Below are 6423 nucleotides of genomic sequence, written 5' to 3' on the forward strand. Positions count from 1 at the left end.
TCCAGATACCCCAGAATTGCTGCTGTGCCTTTGGCCAGACCCCCAAAACTTGGGGCAAAGTTTACCAAGAAAGTAAACGGCCAAAAGTTAGGTATGTGGGAGACATACCCACAAACCACCTTCAGCTCAGCTATATAATTGGAGGAAAGGCCTCTTTGGTTCCTGATTGAACTGCTTAATGGACATGATCCCAGAGACTCAGAAACGAATCTCAGAACCCAGTGGCTCTAGGTAGAGATGCGTCTGGTCTCTGCAGTAGGCTACCGGTGCTGGGCCAACCCAGGTGGGAATAGGTTTTGTGCCTTGGCCTGTTCCCCCTGGCGGCCCAGTGGCCGCCATCCGTCTGAGGCCACTGGATAGTCACATTTGGGCCCCCAATGGCGAGACACACAGGGCCTCACGGGATGAGGGTGGAGCCGGGCTTGTCCTCCCCACCCCAACGAGACCCCAAGTCATCGCCCACGAATGGCCTCTCTGACTCCTGATCAAGCTGCTTAACGGCCATGATCCCAGAGACTCAGAAACAAATCTCGGAACCCAGTGGCGTTTGGCAGAAATGCATCCGGACTCCACAGTACGTTACTGTCGCCGGGCCACCCCAGGGAGGAAAGGGTGTTGTCCCTCTGCCTGCTCCCTCTTGGTGGCTTGGTGGCCGTCATCCTCCAGAGGCCATTGGACAGTCAGGCTTGGGCCCACAGTGACGAAACTTGTTGGGTCTCACGGGATGGGGGGGAGGTGGAGCCGGGCCTGTCCTCCCCACCCTAACGAGACCCCAAGTCATCGCCCACAAACGGCCTCTCTGGCTCCTCATCAAGCTGCTCAACGGCCTTGATCCCAGAGACTCAGAAACAAATCTCAAAACCCAGCGGCTTTTGTCAGAAATGTGTCCGGACCCCACAGTAGGTTACTGTCGCTGGGCCACCCCAGGGTGGAAAGGGTGCTATCCCTCCGCCTGCTCCCTCTTGGCGACTTGGTGGCTGTCATCCTCCAGAGGCCATTGGACAGTCAGGCTTGGGCCAGCAGTGACGAAACTTGTTGGGTCTCACAGGATGGGGGGGAGGTGGAGCCGGGCCTGTGCTCCCCACCCTAACGAGACCCCAAGTCATCGCCCACAAACGGCCTCTCTGGCTCCTCATCAAGCTGCTCAACGGCCTTGATCCCAGAGACTCAGGAGCAGATCTCTAAACCCAGTGGCTTTTGGCAGAAATCCCTCCAGATTTAAGTGTTAAAATTTCAGAATTTCAAAACCACATGGCCCTACTGCAGCCACACGACATCATATGTTATTCATAACCAGCAATAGAACACAAATTGTCTATTGTTGCCTTTTCAGCAGATCTAAGTGTTGGGGTAAAATCTTAAATAATGGTGGGTCTGGTGTCGAAGTAGTGAATGTGATCAAAGTAGAGAGAGAGTAATGTAGAAACCATCTGTCCCACAGGCAGGGGGAGGGTGTGGGATGGGGGTATACTGGGATTTTTGGTGGTGGAGAATGGGCACTGGTGAAGGTACGGGTATTTCATTGTATGACTGAGACTTAGACCCAAAAGCTTTGTAACTGCTCTCACGGTGATTCAATAAATAAAATTATAAAAAATGGAAAAAGAAAAAAAAAAGAAAGGTGGAGTTCATGCACAATTCAATCAGCTAATGAGTGGCTGAATAAATAGCAGTACTCCTACAAGAAAAGAGAAAAAAAATAATAAACTATGTTACCAGTTGGGTGAACCTTGAAATCATGCTATGTGTAAACTACCAGACACAGACACAAAAGAAGATAAATTGCAAGATTCTATTTATATAAAATGTTCAGGAAAATCCATAGATACAGAAGAAGTAGGTTGAAGCACTAGCACATTTGCCATGCATGCAAAAGAACCTGGTTTGATCCCTGGGATCCCTTATGGTGCACTGAGTACCACCAAGAGTAATTCCTGGGGAATGGGAAATGGAGGGGTGATTATTATGAAGCATCATTCTTTTTGGAGTAATGAAGTTGTTCTGGAATTAGTTACAACACAGTAACTATACTAGAAACAACTGAACTGTGTAATTTTAAAGTATGATGGGGGGGGCAAAGTGTTAGTACAATAGGGTGCTTGCCTTGCAAGTGGCCGACCTGGGTTCGGTCTCCATTACCCCATATGGTCCCTGAATACCACCAGGAGTGATTCCTGAGTGCAAAGCCAGGACTAACCCCTGAGCATCACCAGGATGGCTCCCTGCAAAAAAAATTTTAAAGTATGATTAGGGGTCCAAAGAGATAGTACAATAGGAAGGCACTTGCCTTGCATGAGGTTGACCTAGGTTCAATCTCCTACATTTCATATGGTTCCCCCAAGAAATGCCAGGAATAATCCCGAAACACAGAGCCAGAAGTAAACCCTGAATACAGTCATGTGCGACTCAAAAACAAAAAAGAAAATTAATTTTGAGCTGGAGAGATAGTACAGGGATTAACACACTTGCATGATGCCAACTCTGGCATGAATTCTGTCATCACGTAATATGGTTCTTTGAGCATTGCTAGGACAATCCCTGAGCCAGAAGTAACTCCTGGACACTGCTGGGTGTGACCCGAGAGGAAAACAAAACAAAACAAAAAAAGACTAACAATTCTACACAATGGAGTACTATGTAGCTCTTAGAAAAGATGAAGTCATGAAATTTACATACAAGTGGTACAATATGGAAAGTATCATGCTAAGCGAAATGAGTCAGAAAGAGAGGGATAGACATAGAAAGATTGCATTCATCTGGGGGATATAAAGTAACAAAGTATGAGATTAATACCCAAGAATAGCTGAGATCAGCACCAGGAGGATTACTCCATAACTTAGAGGCCAGCCGGGTATCCTAGAGGAAAGGGCTATTCAGATAGAGAAGGGAGCACCAAATAAAGGATGTTTGGAGGATCCTCCCAGGAGGGGAGATGCATGTCGAAAGTAGACTATGGACTGAACATGTTTGCCACTCAATGCCTCTTTTGCAGACCACAACACCCAAAAGGAGAGAGAGAACACAGGGGATTGCCCTGCCACAGAGACGGGGGGATGGGGGGATGGGGGTGGGAGGGATATTATCCATGGTGGTGGAAAATGGGCACTGGTGGAGGGATGGGTATCTGATCATTGTATAATTGAAACCAAAGCACAAAAAATTGTAAATCTACAACTTTAAAAAAAATAAAATAAAATAAAGGGGAAAAAAAAAAAGAAAAAAAAAAAAAAAAAAAAAAAAGAAAAAGAGATGGACATCTCTTTCTACTATTGCTACGTAATGGGAGTAGCTGGAACGGTAGGTTCCACTTGAGGTACCAGATGGTTTTCCTAGGCAAACACTTACATGCCATACTCATTTTATTTATTCTAATATATTTTTTCAAATTAAAGAGATGCATCATAGTTAATTGGTTGTTAATAAAAGTTATGAATTTAAAAAAAAAAAAAGACTAACAATTAAATATGTGTGTGGGCTAGAGCATAGTACAGCACAAAGGGCATTTACCTAGCACGCAGCTGACCAGAGTTCAATCTCCAGCATCCCATAGAGTCCCTTGGGCTCTGGCAGGAGTGACTCATGAGCACAGAGCTAGCAGTAAGCCCTGAGCACCCACTGGGTGTAACCCAAAAACAGACAAAAAATATTATTCCCTCAGGGGCCTTTTCTGGATCATCTTCATTTTTAACAGTCTGGTAATGAGATCCTCATCACTGGAGGTACTCAAGTACCTGAGGAAATGAAAGCAATATAGGACAAATGGCCTCCAAGGACTGCTGTCAGCCTTAAAATGGCAAGGCGTTTTTAGTTTTTAGTCTGTCCTGGTGGTCCCGGGGGTAACTCTCATCTGGGGGTCATTCCCAGGCGATGTTCAGTGGATTATGTAGTGCTGGGGATCAAAGCCAGGCAGCTCAGCCCCTTAACTCATCTCCCTGGCCATGCAAAGTTCTGTTTTTCAAACCTGAAAAGAGCTGTTCCTGAGTGTAAACTTCCTTTTTGTTTTGTTTTGGTTTTGGTTTTGGGGTCATACTGGCAGTGCTCAGGACTTACTCCTGGCTCTGCAACTCAGGGATCACTCCTGGTAAGTTCAGGCTTGGGCTTGGGAGTTCCTATGGAATGCAGAAGATCTAACCTAGTTAGCCACCTGCAAGGCTAGTTTCCTATCCACTGTACTATCTCACTGGCCCTGAACTTCCCTTTTCTGAAATACACAAGCTAGAGTATCCTTGTCCTCAAACTCTTCAATAGCACCATCCTTGGGGGCTGGAGCAATAGCACAGCGGGTAGGGCGTTTGCCTTGCACGCAGCCAACATGACCGACACAGGTTCAATTCCCAGCACCCCATATGGTCCCCTGAGCACCGCCAGGGGCAATTCCTGAGTGCATGAGCCAGGAGTAACCCCTGAGCATCGCTGGGTGTGACCCAAAAAGCAAAAAAAAAAAAAATAGCACCATCCTTTCCCCTCAGGGAAAATCTTATCACCTCTGGAATGTGGTGGTAGTGGGGCTCTACAGGAAGCTGATAGGCTGATTGACAATCAATAAAGACAACCTAAAGTGTGGAAAATCCAGAGTTGCTTCTCCTGAAACAGAAAAGGGTTTCAGTGCAGACCACAGACGCCAGATCTAACGGCCTTAGGAAAGAGTCAGGACTGGTCTGACTCTATCTGGGACAAAACTCCCAAGAGGAGCAACAGAAAAGACTAGTGATTGGAAACACAATCCGATGCAATCTTGGGACCAAGCAGGCCCTGACACACACCTAAGTCGTGTAACAGGTCAAGTCACAGAGTGTCCCCCAAGATCAGTGCTCCTGGTGAACATGCTGTGTAGAATCGTTGTGTTTTGATTAGATATCAATCCCAAAATCAGTCTAATAATCCATTTACTTTTTATTTGTTTTAGACCACATCTGGAGGTGCTTAGGGCTTATTCCAAGCTCTGCACTCTCCTGGTAGTGCTTCAGGACTGTATGGATGCTGGGGATCAAACCTAGGTTGACCACACGCAAAGCAAATGCCCTTCTTGCTATACTATTGCTCCAGCCCTCCAGTTACTTTTGTTTTGTTTTGTTTTTTAGGTCACATCCGGCGATGCACAGGGTCTACTCCTGGCTCATGCACTCGGAATTACTCCTGGTGGTGCTCGGAGGACCATATGGAGTGGTGGGAATTGAACCTGGGTCAGCCGCATGCAAGACAAATGCCCTACCCACTATGCTATAGCTCCAGCCTCACTCCATTTATTTTTTTTCCATTTACTTTTATTTATTTTTTTCCGTTTACTTTTTTTTTCTTTTTTCTTTTTGGGTCACACCCAGCGATGCTCAGGGGTTACTCCTGGCTTTGTACTCAGAAATTACTCCTGGAGTTGCTCAGGGGACCACATGGGGTGCTGGGAATCGAACCTGGGTCGGCCATGTGCAAGGCAAATGCCCTACCCGCTGTGCTATCACTCCAGCCCCTCCATTTACTTTTAATTAATCAAAAGATTACTCTGGATGTGCCTGACTTTAATTAGATGGGTCTTTAAAAGAGGATAATGGGGTCTGGAAAGATAGTACAGCGGGTAGGGTGCTTGCCTTGCATGCGGATTACCCAGGGTCAATTCCCAGCATTCCACATGGTTCCCCCCATACCCCACCAGGAGTGGTCCCTGATTGCAGAGCCAGGAGTAAGCCCTGAGCACTACCAGGTGTGTCTCCCCCATGCCTTCAACCTCCACAAGAAAAATATATATATAAAGACCAAAGAGATGTATAGGGATTAAAATACCAGCTTTGCATGCAGATGACCTGGTTCAATCAATTCCCCCAGAGTGATCCCCGAGTACAGATCGGGGGTAGGCCCTGAGCACTTGAGTGCAGTCAGAAATAAGCCCTGAGGACCATCAGGTATAACGCCTTCCCCAAAAAAGTTGTGGTTATTGTGAGAAGGCCTTTAGAGGGGGTCGTGTGGCAAGGCCTTGCCATAGTCTTTAGGATCTGAGAGTGGTCCCTAATAGCACACAAGAAAAGAAGGGGACTTAGTCCTGCAACTATAGGGAACTGGATTCAGCCAACAAGCAGAACAAACTTAGAAGGAAATCTGAGCTCCAGATGAGACCGAGCCCAAATCCCATCTGACATCTTCTTCTTATTGTTCATTTTACTATACTCAGCAGTGCCAGGGTTCAGGACCACTTCTGGAGCTCAGGGAATGCCGTGGTTCCAGGGATCAAAGCCATGGTTCTCGCCTGAAAAACATCCTCTCCACTGGCTGACATCCTGCTTTCAGTCTTATGAAGACCCAGAGGAAAGAATCAGTTATGCCACATTTGGAGTTCTGTTTTGATGAATGGTAATTGCATTCAAGGAGGTCAAAGTTTTCTCAGATGTTGGGGCTGGAGCAGTAGTATAGCAGGTAAGGCATTATCTTGTACAT

The sequence above is a fragment of the Sorex fumeus genome, unplaced genomic scaffold (assembly GCF_029834395.1).
Source record: "Sorex fumeus unplaced genomic scaffold, SorFum_2.1 ptg000067l, whole genome shotgun sequence".
Classification (NCBI taxonomy): domain Eukaryota; kingdom Metazoa; phylum Chordata; class Mammalia; order Eulipotyphla; family Soricidae; genus Sorex; species Sorex fumeus.